Raw genomic sequence first — 22,142 nt, forward strand, 5'->3', positions numbered from 1 at the left:
GGACGGCTTCAGAAATAGTGGAATGTTTTAAAAATAGTTAGGAAGTTAATCAGCAAGTACAGAAAGCGTGGCAAATGTCTCGTACAAACCTATTAAGAAACAAGCAGTAAACAAATGGCCAGATCTGGATGACTGAACAGTACTTATGTTTAACAACAGACTATGTCTCAAAGCTTCTAACCTACACAGATTTAATTATGTTGCAAAGGTGCTGCACAGTTTATTAATGCGACATTGCTTAAGCCGCATGAAAATATGCAACAATCCTTTACAGACCGATGCTTAGATGAGGTATGTTATAGCTAAACTTTTATATAACTAACAAAAGCAGTGTATAGCCTGATTGACTTTCATCATGCTGCAGATGGAGGTAGTGAAAGAACGATACAGGGGGGAGGAAAAAAGAGCGAGAGAGAGATAAATGGGGAGGGGGTGAGCACAGGTTTATCATTCACTAATAGCCTGAGGCACCTAAGAAACCAAGAGCTGCATTCTAATTGAATTCTGTCATGCTGCAGAGATAGCTGCAGTCAATAATTATCCTTGCTTCGGCTCCCAGTCTCCCAATTTCCTGATCATCAGATCACATTATCCACTGGCTCTTTTTCTTGTGTCCATGACCCCTCATGCCTTCATGAATGTTGCATGCTGCATCATTCATTTTACTCCTTTGCAGTTATTGCTGTAAGAACTGATTTCACTATTTCTACCATTCATTCCTGCTTGCTGTAGTTGGTCAAAAGTACAGACTCAATTTAACACTGGCCATTTAGTGCATAATTAATGTGTTGTACATCATGTTACACAGTGGTAGTACAATGTCCTTAAGGCTTTTTTTGATCCTGGTATAATCTTTAGAATTATATATGTACCTTATAATTCCATTCCATGCTAGATACAACACTGTGCTTACTGCAGGCAGATGTTAACAATAAACATGTTGTTATGATGAACAGGTAAGCGAAACATATTAACTATCAATCTAGTAGTCAGTTGCTTCATCCTGTAACATTGTAACTAAGTAGTTGCAAATTAATATCAATCTGAACATCAGAATTAAGGGTTATATTGTGGTTATCGCTTAGAAGAAATATTGTTGGTCTTTATTTATTTTTATTTTTATTACCCCCCCCATTCCCCCATCACCTGCTGACCATTGGCCCATTGGCTTTCCTGGGAACATTTTTACAGGCAGCCATTATAGGTATAGTGTTTGCCTCACCTCCTAACCCACAGCCGCTCATGTTAACACCCATGTTACTTCAGGGCTATTATATGCCCTCTTCTGGCATGTGTGTGCTCCCATATACATGCCTATAAGGGCTACATCACTAGTTTGAAACACCAAGTCCATGTCACATAGTCCTGTATACACTATTATTCAACACTCTGCTTGTATGGGAGAAAACTAGCTGACAGTGGCAACCGTTTCCCACTCCATGATAGGCGAGCTGGTGTAGTTCATTCATTCCCATCTATTCTTGCCCAGCTTTTCTAACACTGCACCAGTAGCTAATAGTCAGTTTAACTGGGTCAGAGTCAGGGTTGCATCCCTCTAGGCCTTAGAACTGTGGACCTTTACACTTTAGCTTTTAGTCACAGCTCCAATTAGGACAGAGAAGTCAATTCTAGTATAATATGTCTGAGGAGCTTATGCTGAAAATATTACAATTCATCACATGTTAGAAATGCTTGACAATAATCTGTCATCACTCATGGTCTCATAGGACTGCATACTTGCATTTTCTTCCTGTTTCATCTGCTAACAGTATATAAGAATCATCTTTACAGATCTGCCAAGACTAATTCACAGTATTATATTACCTGAAAAGCCATTTAACACCAACTATGGAACTGGAAGCTTTAGCTATTTCTTCCTCTCCATCCCACATCTGCAGGCATTTATTTTTATCTCTACTTTCTAAAATAAATGTATCATGATCATGAAAGCAGTTTCAGTAAATATGATTCCCAAAGTAGTAATGTCACACATAGAAAATGAATGCAGGGACAATGTGTGCCCTTAGCTGTTTTCTATTCATAAGCACAATTTACTTTGAACAGTAAATTTGATAAAATCCAGTTCTTTGTTTGGAATGCTTTTTTTTTGGGGGGGGGGACCATGTGTAGGCATTACAGACAAATGTTTATCAAGGTTGGTGTTTTATAAGAATGAGAAATAAGTTTGTATCTTGGACTAATTATATAAAAAAATACACCAGCAAATGAAAATGTGTACTGAATGCATTACTCATATCAATGAAAAAATATCTTCTCATCACTGTATATCTAACACAGATTTAAAAACATTGGCTTATTGCATACTAGATTTTCAGTTCTTAGTAACAATATGATAAATGAAAACTTAGGGACGATTTTTAAAGCCTACATGTTTTTTTTCCATGTAGCATTGCGCCGCACTGCTAACATGGCAGCGGACATTTTTAGATACAGTAAGTGCTGCTGAGAGGCACGCACGAGTAGGCCAACACGGAAACTTCCGTGGTATGCAAATCACCTCATAAGCAGGTGGATCTCATGCAAATGAGGCATGTAGAGCGATCCAGCAAGCAGATAGGCAGCTCTGCAGACCCTGTGTCAGTGTCCATATTGTACATAGAAAAATTCTGTGCACAGGAATATAGACAGATAAAAGCGGCTGTACATAGATCGACAGAAATGGCATATCACATACAGATATGAGCAAAACTATACCTGTGGTCTACTTTTGCATTTTCAATGGTTTTCTACTTTTTGGCTTCCCATACCTGTGTGTCTGACAAATTAAAGGAAATAAGTTAAATTAAATATTTTTTTAATAATCTGAGCATGTTTGCATGACGAGCTGCAGTGCACAAACATGCTTTATAAGAAGAAAAAAAAAATAATATTATGTGACAAATGTATTACAGGACCTTACGTGGAGCATCTGCAATGGTGCACTGGTGCTGTTGCTAATGTAGTAAGGCTTTGAAACATGTAGTTTCCAGGCTGTGAGCATGGATCCCTATGCAAATGAGGTGGAGTTACTGAATAGCACAAAGGGGTAATTGTGTCAGTATATCCCCTTCATGTAGACAGAGAACCATGTTGTTGTTTACAGAGGAGGTAGCTGACATCAGCACAGGGTGTGTTCAATGACCTCTAAGCTTATTTCAGCCTGTTTGTGTGGTGCGCCACAGTGCTGAGCGTATCCTTGCAGGAGGTTGGGTGCACTCACTTCTAAGCTTTGTTTAGCTAAAGGGAGCAAGTTTCAGTGTGTTTGCATGGTGCACCACCATGCTGAGCATGGAAGCCTGTGGAGGTGTGTACACTGACTGCTAAGCATTGTTTACCTATGGGGTGTGTGTTTGCATGGCGTGCCGCAATGCTGATTATATCTAAATCCCAGTGACATATTAATTAGTTTTGACCTCTGTTTAACTTAAACTTGGGCCATTAAATGATGTTAATGATATAGTAGGCAGGTGGAATGTATCTTAGGTAGCCAATTAAACAGTCAGCACCTACAGCAAAGTACTATAAAGTACACCTGCATCCTGCAATCTGATGTTCTGCCCCATACTCTGCACCACTGGAGTACAGACTTGTGAATTTTAACTGAGAGAATGCTAGGGGGCTGCTGCAGGTCTGCTACATCTCTATGTGCTAGATGCTGAAGTCAGTGCTGCAGCTGCTGACCATATGCCTAGACAGAGAAGGAGAAGAGTGCTCAAGTCCAGGGTAACCTCCCACGAGCTACATGAGCTGGAGATTGTAGAGCACTACCTGGTGGACAGGGACATACTACAAGAACTCAGTGAGTTCTGCAGCCCTCATCTCAGACCCAGAGCCAACAGAGGGGAACCCATCCCAATGGAAACAAAGGTATGTATAGTTCTTAGGATACTAGCTACAGGTACTTTCCAAAGACTAACCAAGGACATGATGGGGCTCTCACAGGAATCTGCTTCCAGGGTATTCTACCAGTTCCAGGATGCCATGCTACCACATGCCAGTGAGCATATTTATTTCCCCTCACCCCTAAGGTGAGGATCAGCACTATGCAATACTTCTACCATGTAGCACACTATCCTGAGGTACTGGGTGCCATAGATTGCACTCATGTACACATCAAGTCACTACCCAGTGAGGAGGGTAGAATCTACATCAATCGCAAGGGGTACCACTCCATCAACTGCCAGGTCATGTGCAATGCCCAGGGGATTATCATGAATATGTGTGCTGGCAGCCCTGGCATTTATCACGACTCCCATGTCTGGTACACATCACAGCTGTACCAGATGTTTGCTAGGGGGGGCATCCCTCATGACCATTTACTGGGGGATGCTGGCCACACACTGGAACCATGGATGATGATACTCATCAGAAGTGCACACACACTCACTGAAGAATGCCATAATGAGGCAGACACACAAACTAGGAGCATCATAGAGCATGTGTTTGGGCTTCTGAAGTCACAGTTTTGGTGCCTCAATATATCTGGTGGAGCACTGCAGTACTCTTCAACCACATGTGCCAATATGTTCACAGTATGTACCAAGCTACACAATATGATCCTGCAGAAACAGCTGCAGCAGGATCCTCAAAGGGAAGGGGTACACAGCCCTGCACCAATGCCTATGTCACCACAGCCACAGTCACAGGAGGACTCAGAGGAGGAACACCCTGATGATGTCCCTGCAGGCAGACGTAGGCATGCCCAGTATGCCCTAGCTTTGGCTAAGAGACAATGCATAGCACATTCACTGACAACCTAGAGTCCTAGGGAATGAAACCTTACTCTTACACACATACATATAGTAAAATTACTGATTACTGAGTACTGATTAGACCTGTACACCTCCACGGTCGCTTCCTCGTGTAATAGGCCCCCAAGCTAAAAGTACACCGCGTGGCACCCAACCATCACGGCAGCCCTGAAACGTCCCTCTCCTAGTGCGAATGCACACAACTGACTAAAGTGTCTGCGTGTTAGTCCTATAACTCAAACAGCTGCCTAGCCCCCAAGCTAAAAGTACACCGCGTGGCACCCAACCATCACGGCAGCCCTGAGACGTCCCTCTCCTAGTGTGAATGCACACAACTGACTTAAGTGTCTGCGTGTTAGTCCTATAACTCAAACAGCTGCCTAGGTAAAGAACCTACCTTCCTAACAGTATTTTCAACTGTCTAGTGTCAGGCAGCAACAAAAAGATTACAAACTTTTTATTTAAAAACCATTCTACTAAGAAAGTGGACTTTATACTTAAAAACAAACTGTTTGCTACTTGTAACAACTTTTGACTAAGAAAGCAGACCTTAGATTCAATAAAACAGTCTGCTATCTGCTGTTAAAGGCGGTTACCTTAAGAACAAGGTAAAAACTCTGTGGTGTAATCCCTGACGTCAACGAGGTTTCATTACACCCCTGTGGTATCTCCGCCTCGTCATCTGCCTAGGGACCAGTACTGATTAGACCTGTACACCTCCACGGTCGCTTCCTCGTGTAATAGGGTATGTTAAGCTGATTCTAACCTTGCTACATCTCCTTTTTAACGGAGAAATCACTTGTATATAACAGCAACCTATATAGTAGTAATTTAGTGAGTTCGCTCGTAGAGCACGCTCACCAAGTCTCAATACCTTGCTTTAAATGTGTTTTACAGTTATTTTAATTGAACAATGCTTGTTTGTTAGGTATAGTACGCTACTTGAGTGAACCGCTTAAACGCGAGCGTGTTGTAAAAGTAGCACGCTCATCCTAAGTTGAACACTACTACATCTCTGGTATTAGCCTTTACTTTTAATGTACAGCGTTATTCCTTACACATGCTTAATTTTTCATCATGAAATAGCAGTTAATACTGCTTACAGTGTGCGTTACAGAGCGCGCTCTGAAGACCTAGTGGCGCAGCCTCAGCATCTCAGAATTGCTTAGTCTAGCCAAACAGCTGTTTACTGCATATTTAACAAAATCTTCAGCAGTATTGTGCTGACGAATAATATCATTACAGTACTTTACTTCATATTGATAAATTTAACTGTGATTTGTGCATTAGAATAATTTCATCTGTTTGTACTCTCTTTTTCCCTTATCAGCCCCCAAGCTAAAAGTACACCGCGTGGCACCCAACCATCAAGGCAGCCCTGAGACGTCCCTCTCCTAGTGCGAATGCACACAACTGACTTAAGTGTCTGCATGTTAGTCCTATAACTCAAACAGCTGCCTAGGTAAAGAACCTACCTTCCTAACAGTATTTTCAACTGTCTAGTGTCAGGCAGCAACAAAAAGATTACAAACTTTTTATTTAAAAACCATTCTACTAAGAAAGTGGACTTTATACTTAAAAACAAACTGTTTACTACTTGTAACAACTTTTGACTAAGAAAGCAGACCTTAGATTCAATAAAACAGTCTGCTATCTGCTGTTAAAGGCGGTTACCTTAAGAACAAGGTAAAAACTCTGTGGTGTAATCCCCACTCTGTAGGGAATGAAACCTTACTCTTACACACATACATATAGAAAAATTACTGATTACTGAGTACTGATTAGACCTGTACACCTCCACGGTCGCTTCCTCGTGTAATAGGCCCCCAAGCTAAAAGTACACCGCGTGGCACCCAACCATCACGGCAGCCCTGAGACGTCCCTCTCCTAGTGCGAATGCACACAACTGACTTAAGTGTCTGCGTGTTAGTCCTATAACTCAAACAGCTGCCTAGCCCCCAAGCTAAAAGTACACCGCGTGGCACCCAACCATCACGGCAGCCCTGAGATGTCCCTCTCCTAGTGCGAATGCACACAACTGACTTAAGTGTCTGCGTGTTAGTCCTATAACTCAAACAGCTGCCTAGCCCCCAAGCTAAAAGTACACCGCGTGGCACCCAACCATCACGGCAGCCCTGAGATGTCCCTCTCCTAGTGCAAATGCACACAACTGACTTAAGTGTCTGCGTGTTAGTCCTATAACTCAAACAGCTGCCTAGGTAAAGAACCTACCTTCCTAACAGTATTTTCAACTGTCTAGTGTCAGGCAGCAACAAAAAGATTACAAACTTTTTATTTAAAAACCATTCTACTAAGAAAGTGGACTTTATACTTAAAAACAAACTGTTTGCTACTTGTAACAACTTTTGACTAAGAAAGCAGACCTTAGATTCAATAAAACAGTCTGCTATCTGCTGTTAAAGGCGGTTACCTTAAGAACAAGGTAAAAACTCTGTGGTGTAATCCCTGAGGTCAACGAGGTTTCATTACACCCCTGTGGTACCTCCGCCTCGTCATCTGCCTAGGGACCAGTACTGATTAGACCTGTACACCTCCCCGGTCGCTTCCTCGTGTAATAGGGTATGTTAAGCTGATTCTAACCTTGCTACATCTCCTTTTTAATGGAGAAATCACTTGTATATAACAGCAACCTATATAGTAGTAATTTAGTGAGTTCGCTCGTAGAGCACGCTCACCAAGTCTCAATACCTTGCTTTAAATGTGTTTTACAGTTATTTTAATTGAACAATGCTTGTTTGTTAGGTATAGTACGCTACTTGAGTGAACCGCTTAAACGCGAGCGTGTTGTAAAAGTAGCACGCTCATCCTAAGCTGAACACTACTACATCTCTGGTATTAGCCTTGTCTTTTAATGTACAGCGTTATTCCTTACACATGCTTAATTTTTCATCATGAAATAGCAGTTAATACTGCTTACAGTGTGCGTTACAGAGCGCGCTCTGAAGGCCTAGTGGCGCAGCCTCAGCGTCTCAGAATTGCTTAGTCTAGCCAAACAGCTGTTTACTGCATATTTAACAAAATCTTCAGCAGTATTGTGCTGACGAATAATATCATTACAGTACTTTACTTCATATTGATAAATTTAACTGTGATTTGTGCATTAGAATAATTTCATCTGTTTGTACTCTCTTTTTCCCTTATCAGCCCCCAAGCTAAAAGTACACCGCGTGGCACCCAACCATCACGGCAGCCCTGAGACGTCCCTCTCCTAGTGCGAATGCACACAACTGACTTAAGTGTCTGCGTGTTAGTCCTATAACTCAAACAGCTGCCTAGATAAAGAACCTACCTTCCTAACAGTATTTTCAACTGTCTAGTGTCAGGCAGCAACAAAAAGATTACAAACTTTTTATTTAAAAAACATTCTACTAAGAAAGTGGACTTTATACTTAAAAACAAACTGTTTGCTACTTGTAACAACTTTTGACTAAGAAAGCAGACCTTAGATTCAATAAAACAGTCTTCTATCTGCTGTTAAAGGCGGTTACCTTAAGAACAAGGTAAAAACTCTGTGGTGTAATCCCCGCTCCGCTGCCACTCGCTCGGGCTCCGCCTCCCTGCCCCTATTCTCACCCGCCCCACTACCTGTACATGTATTAGGTCTCTAGGCCCATCCCCCTTACCACCACCCAATCACAACTGTCCCTCTCCCAGTACCACTCCCCTCCATTTTCTCCACCTGACTATACTACAAAGCCTACCCCCTCAATCCACCCACCCACTTAACTCTTCCATTAACACTCTCTCCCCCGCCTCCTAGTTTCTTTACTCACCAATTGCAACAAGGTAATTCATCCCCTCGCCATGGTAGGAAACTCTTTTAGTACTCCCTCTTATAATACTACTACTTATCTCAACCTATCTGTTAACGAGATACGATACTCTAAACCCTGCAGGTGCCTACCTACCCAACAGTCAAACCTCCCTGTACTCCCATGACACCCCTTATCTCATTCATCCCTCTCACTACCCTTCTATTAACAAAAAACCCTACAGTTTCCACCTCACTCTCTGTTACCCGAAAACATCCTCAACAAGGGAACATCTCAAACTACTAATCAAACTCCAAAGTATACTTGACTATTTAAAAAGATCCATAACAAAAGACGGCGATATCCACCCCAACCCTGGCCCTTCCATTGACCTAGGCCCAAACTCCTTGGACACTGCCAGAAGCCTAGCGGGCTCCCTCTGCATGCTTCACCTCAATGTACGAAGCATCAACAACAAAGTACACAACTTACATGCTCTGCTCGAAACCCACTCCCCTGACATCATGTGTCTTTCTGAAACCTGGCTCAAACCTATCACTAAGGATGAGGAAATCATCCCACCTGGGTATAACATCCTTAGGGCAGATAGAATAACTAGAAAGGGTGGGGGAATTGCAGTTATGTTCAAGAACTCCTTGAACATCACTAGGAACCCTCTCCAACCTCCAAAAGTCCACCACCAGGAATTGATTGCCCTAAAATTATGCCTAAACAACCAACAAAGTATTAATCTCATAGTCACCTATTTACCTCCAGGCAACAACGTTGAAAACCTAGAACAAACTCTCAGCTGGCTTACCACCTTCTATCCCCAAGAAACGATAATTCTAGGAGATGTTAACATTGACTGGTCCCTATACTCCTCTCATCCAAATCCTCTCCCTATTAACTTACACGGTTTCTCCCAACTTATTCTTTCCCTTACTAGAATTGGACATACCCAACAAAAAGAAAGCATCATAGACTGGATCCTTACAAACAAGGATCCCACCAACTACACCGTAGGGACCCTCCCCAACGACCTTAGTGACCACCTTATTACCTTTATTATAAAACACAAATGTCCAAATACTCCCCCCCCCAACCAGACTTGTTTGGAACAGCAATAATTTCATCCCTGACCAATTTCTTGCAGACCTTAAGGCATGCAACTGGTCCATCCTAAATACCCTACCCTTAGAAGAGAGTGTGTCATACTTTAATGATACCTTCCTCAAAATACTTGACTCTCACGCTCCTAAGAGACTCATTAGAACTAAGGAACGTATCGCACCTTGGCTAACCAAAGACACAAAAAATAAAATTAAACTCAGAGACCAGGCCTGGAACAAATGGAGAACCACAAAAACCCCCTCTGGACCACATAAAATTCCTACAGCTTAGAAACTCAACCAAAGCAGCCGCTATGTCCGATAAAAAACAATATTTCTGTCACCTCCAAGACAAGCATCAAAACAACCCTAAAAAATTTTGGGCTGGTTTCAACCACCTCCTCCATCCAGGCAAATCTTCCACCCCCACACCTGAAACACTCATGGACAAAGATCCAAATGAGATAGCTTACTCTTTTAATTCTTTTTTTACTGAGACCATCCAGTCCCTCGCCAGCCAGCTTACCTCTTCCCCCTCGGCCGCAACCTCAACCAATGATCCAAATCAACCTGCCTTCAACTTAGAACCCACCTCCACCTTCTACATTCGTACCCTCCTGAAAAAACTTAAACCAACTACCCTAGCGGCGGACCTACTCCCAGCAAAATACTTACAAATAGCAGCTGACGCCATAGCCTACCCGGTATCCATCCTTATTAACCGGTCTATCTCCGAAGCCTCTATTCCCTCAATCTGGAAAATCTCCTATATCATCCCTCTCCACAAAGGAGGGTCCTCTACTGACACATCCAATTATAGACCCATTGCAATATTGTCCCCCTTATCCAAAATTATGGAACGCTGCATTCACAAACAACTTATTACCCACCTTATCCAAAATAATCTCCTATCTAACTCCCAGCACGGCTTTCGCCCACATCATAGCACTACCACTGCTCTCCTCTCCTTTGTTGATTCAATCAACCTCAACCGGAATAACAAATTAATATCCTCTGCGCTCTTTCTAGACCTATCAAAAGCCTTCGATATGGTCAACCACAAACAACTGCTCCACACACTGGAAACCTTTAATCTTAGCAAAACCACTATAAGTTGGTTCAACGCCTACCTCTCTGGTAGAAAACAGGCGGTACAGTGGCAAAACAAGATTTCAGACCTACTCCCCACCAATATCGGTGTCCCCCAAGGATCTATTCTCGGTCCCCTTCTTTTCTCCCTCTTCATTAACGGTTTACACTCTATCCTTCCCAAAGCCACCTGCATTCAATATGCAGACGACTCCACCCTAATCTGTTCCGATGACTCTCTCACCAAACTCCAAGCTACTACCCAAAACTGCTTTTCTTTAGTCGAAAAATGGTTCTCAGACTTAAAACTCCTGCTTAATCCTACCAAAACCAAATTGCTTCTATTCTTCCCTACTCCAACAACTACTCACGGTCTAGAATCCCCCAACACCCACATCCCAACCTTCGTTGTGTCCGCTAACAATGGTACCAAAATCTTTCCAGTCACCCACACCAAACTACTCGGGTTGACAATAGACAAGAAACTTAGATTTGATATGCATGTGAACCTGACCATTAAATCACTCAACAAGAAACTTGGGTCCATGTACAGAATTAAGAAATTCTTAACCCCACTCACCAAACTAACCATCGCCCGAACTCATCTCCTCTCCACTCTCCTCTATGCCTCCCCCATATTCTCCTTCCTTCACAAAAAAGAGCTTAATAAACTATCCACTGCCTATCACCACATAGCTAGATTTATTACAGGAATGCCCTACCGCACCCATCACTGCCTAAATCTAAGAACACTGGGATGGCTAGAACTGCCCAATATTCTTAAACTCAACCAACTTACTGAGGCATTCAAAATTATTAAACATCCCGATAAAACTCCCTCACTGAACAACATTCTTACCCCCTATTCTAATCTTTCGTCCCTCAGGTCATCCAAATGTATTCAAGTATTGACCATCAAACCTAACAACTCGGGAGGGGAAGCTCTTTATGCCAATTCCATTGGCAAAACCTGGAATGCCCTCCCAAGCAACCTAAGACTAATGACCACTCTGCACCAATTTAAAACTCACCTCCGAGCTTTACTAAAAACCCAATGGCTTTGCCCATGCTCTAATCCCGACTAATAGCGCATACCCTCGACTCTACATAGCCTAGCCAAGCCTCCACACAACCCAAATCCTAAAGGGTTTACTCTGTAGCCACGACAATCCATCTCACTAACTTCTATTTTATCTAGGATTATATTTTTATATTACTTATTGTTTTAATGTGCCTTCTTATGTTATGTTAACTTACTAACTTACTATTGTTTTGTCAGTAAACGTGTTTATGTACCTCTGTTCTTTGGAGCTTTTCTCCCCGGGCCTCCACTGAAAACGGATATGTATCCAGTTGGACTAACCCGGTCAACAAATGTAAAATAAATAAAAATAAATAATAAAAATTGTTGATGCCAGACAACCCACACAACCTGTACTTAACTATGTATTGGGTTTGTACTGCTTGTATTATACAGAGCCAGCCCTGAACTACAGTCCTGTCAACTACTGCATTTGCAAGGTAAATCTCTAACCTACACACTACTTGTAAGGATTACTATAATATGGTATTGCATGTATGGATCTGCTGCATTGCTGCAAATAAATATAGTGGGCTATGTGGACAGAAGTAACATCCACATGGGACTACAGTTACCCAGTCCAATAGTACATGTTCCCTAATAATCACTAGGCCTCATGGTTGGAATATTCGCTACATCAGTCAAGGGAGATGTTAAACAGTGAGGTCACATTTTATTTGGACTGCTGCCTATCCCCGCAGATCATGTGCCATTTTTCCCCTACCCCCAAATCAACAGTGTTCCCATATAACTGCTTTAACAGTAAGTCTTAGGTTCATAGGTTGGTACTAGGCTATCAGTCCTAGGGCCTATACAAGCTAGCCAAACAATTCCCCAGATATTTCTTCCCACAATATTTACTTTCCTGGGCCTCTGTCTAGCAGGGAGACTGACGTGATCCCCAGGGTGAATTTCCTATCTCTCATCCAATCATCAAGGTTCCTTTTGAAGAAGGCCAAGGAGGCACTCTGCTTGGCATGTATATAGGTTAGCAATGGTATATCAGCAAACTAGGCAATCTCAGGTCTGTAACACAGAACTCAATCACACATTGTATGTCGCACGTAATGCAGGAATAACAATGTACATATTTATGCTGTTGATTGTGTGATGAATGACTCCACTGTGTCTGGCAGCCTGTGTGGCTCAGTGGACTAGGGAAGTTAGCATGGATGATGGTGTCAATGCTTCTAATCTGGATGTAGGCACATCTGTTGCATGTGAGGTATTATTATGTTGGTGTTTTCACAGACTGTCAGCTTGTGTGGTGTAGCATAATGAACCTCGGTCACATATTAAGTACAACAGGAATGCCATGGACATTTTGAGTGATGTGCAGTACTGCAGAAACAGGGATAGATGTCAATGTCCGTAACATACCGCTCAACCACTTAGTGCAGGAAATCTGTTCAAAGCCTGACAAAATGGGGAGACAAAGGCCATATGTTAATACTGCTCTCATAAATGTAAAAGTTTGCTAAAATAACAGGGTTTGTTTCAACAGACAATTTTCTGAAGGATTTTAAGTCAGACACTCAAAGGTTTGTCACTATTTTGTGACTTCAGTCCTAAGTTAATCCAAGTGATTTGCCAGAAAACCACACATTTTTATGAAGAATAGACCACATCTATGAGCCAAAACTCTGGACATTCTGGGAAACTCTGGAGAGTTGAGAGGTATAGTCTGTAACACACAACATCCCAGACTGGAGTACAGGTAGGTTTGGCCTGGAGTCACTTTATAAGTACTGACAGTCACACTGGGCATGCCCAAACACTTTGCTAAAATGAGAGCAAGTTTGTTGCCCCTATCATCAGACTGACCTGTTATGTAAAGATATGTCTATGCATACAGACATATACGTATACATATCTGTCTGTCACTATCTCTCTCTCTCTCACATACATAGTATATCTATCACTATGTAGTGCCATATATATACTGATATAGATAGCTATATATATATATATATATATATATATATATATATATATATATATATATATATATATATATGTCACACTGATAAATAAACTCTCCCCATATATCTACATAACACATATACATATGCCCTCACAGCCACATTTATATATAAATCCCTGTGAATTACATGCATATGTGTGGATGTCTGTATTGTCCTATATACACTAATAATTGTGAGTAAAGCTGCACTATCACACATCTATAATGTTACTCAAAGGATCTAAACTAAGGGTGCAACAGTACATAATCCAAATACCTACAGACCCCTGTGCATGCTCAATGTCACTATGTAGAGACACATAGCTGAGCAGGTGGTGTAATGTATAACGTTGTCAATGCATACATGAAAAGGGCACATTGTCCTGCACACAGGTTTGTCCATCTAACTGCAAGCAGCCACATATGGCCATACTGGTAAATGTACACACATAGCTAGGATAATAACAGTTATCCCACTGCTAGAATACTAGATGCAGATAACAGTATGAAGCAATATCACTCTGCAGACCACAGATGCTGTTCACCACAAGCCTAGTTTGTGTAATGCACACGTACTGTGCCTGCAATCACATATAAAACAACCTCAACCTGTGGTGCATGCAATAATTACTGTGATCTACAGTGAATAAGACTAGATAGGTAGGGGTTATAATCTCACTCTAGGCTACTTGGTGCACATGTTTGTCCAAATGGCATAATTATGATCATCTTGTTAACATAGAAATAGGCAGGGTTTTGCATTATTTTATTTGTAGCATGTCATGTGGCCCCTCCAAAGGTTGACCACAACAAGGCCTGCTGAGTTAATCAAGCATAATGTGTCCTGAACTGATAGTACTAGCAGACATGAGGTGTGTGGCATGCATCACATACTGTGATCTGTAGTGTGTACTATTGCATAGGTGAGTGTTCTCATCTGCATACAGCCAACATGCACTATGTCTGTGCCTTTTCATGTCCTGTATGCAGTGATTGGAAGTGGTGCTAGCCTCAATATAGCCATGGTTGTGTGTGAGCCTGTTAGACCATTTTACATCGTGTTATGGAACCATAAGATGTTTGAACTTCACTGGCATAATGGCCACACAGCCCTCACAATCACATATGTCTTTATACCAGTAGATACAGGATCAGCACATATTGCCCAGATCATGAGGGACACTGGCAGATGCCCTGTGTTGAGATAATGGTCACCCAGCCATTCATACAGGTGGCATGTGGAAAGGTGCACTGAGGTGCTCTATGTACCATTAGGCAGGGTTCTGTTTCAACAGTGTGTTTAGGTCTGCTAGGCAAATCTCTCCCACAGGCATGTAGTACCAACATCGTATATGAGGTTAATGTCCTTACAGTGGTTTATCCATCCACTATGCCTCCTACAGATAGGCAGCATATGCAATAAAGCATGGTCACACATTGCCCTGTATGCAAGACACAGATCACCTCTGCATAGTCTATATGCCACAGGTGACAATGACACTCATTGCAGACTATCCCCATTGAACACATACTGGAGACATGATGTGACCTTGTGAGGGACCATATTGTTGTGTGCAATTGCCAGTACTGCTTGGAAAGTTACATCACCAAATGGCCATTGCACTCAGATATTGGCATACTGAGGGAAGAGTAATTGGAGGTTATGAGCATGTCACTTACAGGTGACTGTGGCCTCAGCTATGCCATATGATTCCTGCCATACCACTGTAGAGACATGGTGATCTGAGGCATATTAGCTGTAAACCTGGGGGCCAGATCTGTGTGCCCAGTTCATTCACCCAATTATGTACATCACATGTTGCAACTGATGTGCTACTTACCAGGTACATAGGAATGATGCAACTGATACTACACATATATTTGCATGGAGTTTATAGCCATTAATATGTCAACAGGTATGTGTTCACAACACCCTCTTGCAGGATAGTGACATATCACAGGGACTCCGAGTGCTCACAATTCATAGGCAACAGCCCACATTGTTGACCTCAATCAGTCAGTAGTCACATGTACTGTGGTTGAATGGATTCCAAGCAGTAGAGGAACCAGGACTGCATCCTGTTGAGCACTGCTGCTGACAGATCAGTTATTGGAGGCAGATGTCCATATGTTGCATACGTGTGCCAGCAATGGGCCACTTAGTGACCCCCTACAATGATAGTATCATGGATGCCTAAGTGGGTGCTTTGTAAATGTTTCCTGAGTGGGGGATATAGTCAGATGGCTTGGCTGAGTCAAGAGGGTTGTATGGCCTGATGTACCCTCACACAGGTCCATGGTCTCTGCCTCAGAAATGTCCCACACTTGTAACAGTCATGCTCCCCCTGTCACACATCCAAACTGTGTATAGCCAACTGTGTGTAGAACACATATATGTGTGGTGATCAGTTCCATGATGATTTCCCCTACAGCCATTCAGATATGGTTACACAGACAAAGAGGTGTATAGTTATGTCATCAGTGGATGTACCACCTCTGTGCAATGGTATAACAGTTGTCATTGTCCACTCAGCTGGTGTGTAGCCACTAGTGTCAGTATGATTGCAGGGGTGTCCCAATGGTCCTAGTAATCCTTGTCAGATCACATGTGGAATGCAGCCTGAAATGTTAGCATGTGCAATAGATGTTATGTATCTTCCACTAAGAGGCCAGTTATGAACTGCTCTGTAAATCTGGAAGTTATGGAACAGGTTGTGGGAATGTCATGTGTCACATGTGGTGGGGACAAGAAAGTGTAGCTGATGCAAACAGTGTGGGTGTACAGGTTAGGTATGAGTACAGACCCATCATATGTGGCATCATGACATATGAGGTCACTGACAATCTGTGACTGTCCTTTGAGGTCACATATATAACTACACTGTGCTTTGCGGCTCTGCTTTGCATGGGTGGCTATTTTGCCACTTACCATGTCTACTCAACATCACAACAATACTATGTGCTTCTTTTAGCTGAAGAGGTAGTGCCTCCATGTAAGGGGGAACCCTCATCCCAACTGTCACACAGTACTGTCCACCTATTATTGTACAGCCTGCTAATGCCAGTTGTCCACCAATCAGGTTTGGTGAGCCATGATGAACCTGTGTTCCTCCTGTCATGTACAGCTGAGTTCATGCTGTTGCAATGCTGCTGACATAATAAATGGATGTAGAGCTCTGCATACTTGCCTATCCCATCTGAAGGGGGAGGTGGAGTCATGCTATGCCAACCATGCCACAGGAGGTAGTCAATGGCTGTCTTGACATATATGTCTGTATATTCTGCAATGGGGGGATATGTGCCAGTAGGTGAAAGGTGACTGATCTGTGGCCAGATCCCACCAGGGAGGACCTCACATTGATGGGGGCTGCACTGGTCAGCCATATTGGTAAATACATGATGCACTACATTGGTTACCCATGTGGTGATGTCACGACACTGCTGCAGGGCATTGTAGTTAAGGACCTGGACCATCCTTTGTGCAAGTGAGGCACAGCATGACTAAACAACAAAATGTGTACATATTACACTTCCCCACTGTGTTTGTTTGTGCTTTCTACAGACACCTGCATGACTCTTTTCCTGCAACATGCTGGAAATAACTGCAAAATTTACTTGCAGAGAGGACAACTACCAAGTAGTTCCAGGCAGTGTCCCCAAGTCACTGATTCATGTCACCTGAAATGCCATCATAGGAGTTAGCATGGATATGAACACTGACACTGTCATACACATAGTAACACTGGAGAAAACACTGTTACTTTAGCTCAAGGCCAGATCCTGCCTACCACCTGTAACCAGCAAAGCCCATTGACTGTTACACTATACAGTGGATGTTGGACATATGTCTCACTCCACCAATCATGGCCTGACAAGGTGTATGACAATGCCAGGCCAGCAGATCTTACTGGAAACTGTGTATGGCATATACAGAGTGTTATGCCAGCTGGTGGGTAGGTAAGTGCCTGACAGTCATACTCTTGGAAGATAGCAGTGGGAGACCTGTACTGAAATAATGCCAGTCACTGGTGGGGTTCACCATCCTCCATTATTTGCATATCCCGTCTACCTATTCCCTCTCTGCAGTCACAGCCTCTGTCAGTGAGCTCTGACTGAGTGCATTTGCAGGTGATTGCATATTGGGAGCTGTCAGAGAATCCTACGCAGAACCAGCAGTTATCCAGGATGGCCTAAGACACAGTCAGTTGAACTTTGAGCCACTGACAAAGACTAACTGCCAATGACTGCACAATACTATCTTGTGGGACATCATCCACCCCTGCAAAATATTATAGTGTCTGCACATTGCACACAGTTGAGCCATTACACATGGAGTTATGGACACAGAGAGTAATGTAGCCTTTGACTCTCACTGGTTGGTAAGATGTGGAGATGCATTCACTGCTGTACACCATACACCGACAGGTTTGTGATGTAAATCCCAGACTGCCACTGCTATACTGAATGTGGCAGTCATCACACCTATCATTGTGTGCAATGACACCCTTGCTATCTCACTACACAGGCATATCCTACAACTGTAGCAGCCTCACAGGTTCCATGCTACATCAATACACAGCGTAGACAAAATGTCCTATAGAGTCTTTGTCATGACTGTACATGTGTTTTCTGTCCCCTAAATGCTTTGAAGGGGATGTGTCTGGCTCCATACAGAGAGGTGTCAGATCCCACTGTGTACCTCCTGCATAGCCATGAAAGGACTGACACATGTCTCACTTGTTCTACACGCCTACAACATCATTGTGGTGTACACAGTACATGCTGGAGAGACAGGTATGTAACACAGACAGTACACCCTACATGAAACAGGCTCCCCATGCATGAGAAACACACATCTGCTGCAACACGCATCATGTGCAGGTTACCCAATGGGATGCAGAGCATGGCAATCATAACTGGTATCAGGAAACTGTCTGTACTGGACACAGGATATTTGTAGATGGGTCATCCCCTTCTCCACAGCTTGTAGATGTGTGAGTTCACATAAACCTGGTGACACATATCAAGGGTAGCAAACCTGCTCACAGATTAGGGATGCATGAGTACACTGAATGCCATCATTGTCCTTATTAACCTGTTATACACATATGACTCTATGGAGCCAAGAACTCATAGTGCTGTTTCTTGCTGAAGGCATATTTCTGCTGTGATGACATGCCACCCTGCACTGCTTCATTGCCATTGTGTATCCATAGATTATCTCAACAGACTCATGAAACAGAGACATAAACAGGTCCATGATACACCTTTCATCATGTAAGTATACAGCCTTTACAACATCATACAGCATAAGGTACACAAATGTATGCAGCATACTTGTGACTAATGCCAGCATACAGTATCTGTCATCAAACACTACAAATGTCATGGCAAAACAACACTACATTACACAAGTACATGTTAACTAATATAGTCATCCTGTGCATCAGACACATAGCTTCATTTCCCTGCATCGATAGCGAGGATGACAGGCATGTTGCACATGTATCATCACTTGCACAGTATGTTGTGTGATGCTGCAGAAGGCCTAGGCTGACCAAATTGGTTGACAGCATGCGTGTGATTCAGGAAAGGAAGCAGGTAAGATGGACCATGGAAAGGTGCAGTGTGTCTGTAGGTGACCTGAATTTGAAAGTGGTGTGTGAGTGTGTGTGTGTACACAGTCAAGCTCAGTGCTATCCCTACATGTGTGTATGTTGGATAGCTTTGGACCATAAATGGTAGAGTTGACAGTTCACAGTCTCCAGCCCCAAACACGGGAACTGGCTCTGCCAGGAGTTGCACTGGCACCTCCATGCCCAAGGTCAGAAGTGGTGCTAGTACTTGACGTTGACTGCTGTCTGCTGGGAATGTGTCCCCCATGGGAATGCCCAGGATGACGAGCCCATGACCTGCCATGTCATGGTGTGGAGGGCACACTCCCCTCTGTAGTTTGGAATGTAATGCCACTATAGGAGCCTGATTGTGCATGGCCACGTGGACTCTCAGCAGATGGGGTTGCTGACTTACATCCACAAGTCTGATGCTCAACTCCAACCACATGTTCCAGCACAGACAATGCACGGTACAAGACAGACACTGTCTCAGCCCACCTTCTCTCCACTGCATCAGTCAACTGATCCAGGATATCCACAGTGTGGTGGAGGCAGTCACAGATGTCAGACTGTGCTAAATCCATAACCCTAAGCATACGTCTACTGTTCCGTTCAGAACATGGCTGTGCTTCCATGATGGCACAAAACATGCAGAGAATGACCTGTGATGTCACACCTGCAACAGGTGGTGGATGGACAGCAGCATCTATCTAAGCACCCCTATCAATCCCCCTGTGTGGGACCTCACCAGCTTTCTGGCTATGGACAGTGTCTACACTCTCTGAAGCCATAGTTGCTACACTTTCCTGTTCAATGTTCGCACACTCTGACTGTGCAATATCTGTGGCCTCCACGGACAGGGTATGTGTGGGCATACTGACTGTGTGCAGTGACAATGGAGGCAGAAGAGGGATATTTACATCTAGGACAGATTCAGCCCCCAACCCTCCCACTTGTGTCTCACTGTAGCCACCATCATCATCAGAGTCCAAAGAGACACACAGACATCATGTTGTGTGGAGAAGAGAGACCAATCCCCCTCCCCAGTCACCTCTGATAAGAAAGAAAAAAGTGGTACATGAAAACCTGCACTATTGTGTATGAAAAATCCACCAATAAACATAATAACAAAGACACAGAACTGGATTAGCAGTCAAATTTATCATCTCCACTGTTGTCCAACATAGATTTCTCAGAACAAAATACACATTCAACTCAACACCTTTATAACAATCACTTCAAGTAAATCAAGCAAAACATGGCAGTACAATTCACCTTTTAATTAAGCAATATGACACTATACTTGATAAAAGAACACATAAAAACCCAGTACACATATCTTAAGAAATATGATGAAATACACATTTCACTGCATAATTTAATGTCCTTTTATGCTGTAGCACCCCTGCACTGGCTAAGTAATCAGGAGCCTCAATCCTCGCCACTGGTAACAGTGAGGTATGTACACATTAGGAGTATGACAAGTACATGCACAGTAAAGTACAATTTCCCTTAACAGCACACAGAGATCACAGTGAGTCTGGGGCTGGTTTCACCCTCTTTCAACAGATCCCCAATAAAACTCCCCACTAGCATAGCTGTGGGATCAAGATCTTAGCTGAGTGGCCAAGCCAAAACCTCCAGCACTCTCTCTGTCAAACCAGTGCTTTGTGCCCCTGTCTAAGTAGCTGACACACACGCTTTGAAATTTGATTTATACACAAATGCAAGCACACACCTGGGAAAGGCTAGCACAAGTTTATCAGCTATGCCACCTTCTGCCCAGACTATAAGGTAGTAGCAGCAACCACTAGCCACTATGTATCAGCTACTATAAAGGCCCTTACAAAGGGTGACCAATCCTACTTTGTAATGTTACTACTATCCAAATGATGTGTGACCAAGACTTTCAAGGGTATTTAGGAGTGGCCTGTACAGTGTCACCAAATACATATGCAAGCACTCTAAGAGCTTAAATATCTCTAAACAAACCAGCCACAATTAAAATGTTTAAATATATTTAATAATAAATAATAAAAGGACAAAACAATACTCAAACATCTCAGTACCTACAGAGTTCAGAATCACAGGAAATATTTTAAAATAACATTGCAGGACAGTCTCAAATAAACGCAGAACACATCTAAACTAACCTTTAAATTCCTTTCTATATCTAAAAGATACTATGCCCTAAATAACTTAAGTACAGAGCAAGGCAAATGCAGATTATAATGACTGGATGTTTCTAGGTCCAGGACAAGATACTAAATGCCCACTCTTTCTCTGAGATGGTTCTTAAATTAATATCACATATTACTGCTGGGTTAGACTGGATTACATCATTTTTTGTCACCTGCCTTCAGTTCCCAGGCTAACAGATACCAACAGAGTTTTATCAACTCTGTGTGAGAAGTACATATCTCCCAGATGAACAGTTGCTAGGAAACAATAAAGCACTTAACATTTTAAACCTAGTAATTAAAATTACTTTCAAGGCAATAGAAAACCTTCTAGCTCCAGACGTTGTGTCTGCTTGCTAGTCTGAAACATAATCGTAAACACTTGATTCCAACTTATTTTCTTGAAGTTTTGCAAGTTAACTCTTTATGTTCCAGCTTCTACTATTAAAACATACATTTGCACAGGTATATGGTTTGTATAGATTTCTGTTCTTTTCCAGTAGGATACACTGCGGTTACATTCTTGAAGCTCAGTACATAACATACAGTTCTCTTACATTTGTAAGACAAGCAGATGA

Source organism: Protopterus annectens, chromosome 11.part0 (genome assembly GCF_019279795.1).
Source record: "Protopterus annectens isolate FY-2018-M chromosome 11.part0, PAN1.0, whole genome shotgun sequence".
Classification (NCBI taxonomy): Eukaryota; Metazoa; Chordata; order Ceratodontiformes; family Protopteridae; genus Protopterus; species Protopterus annectens.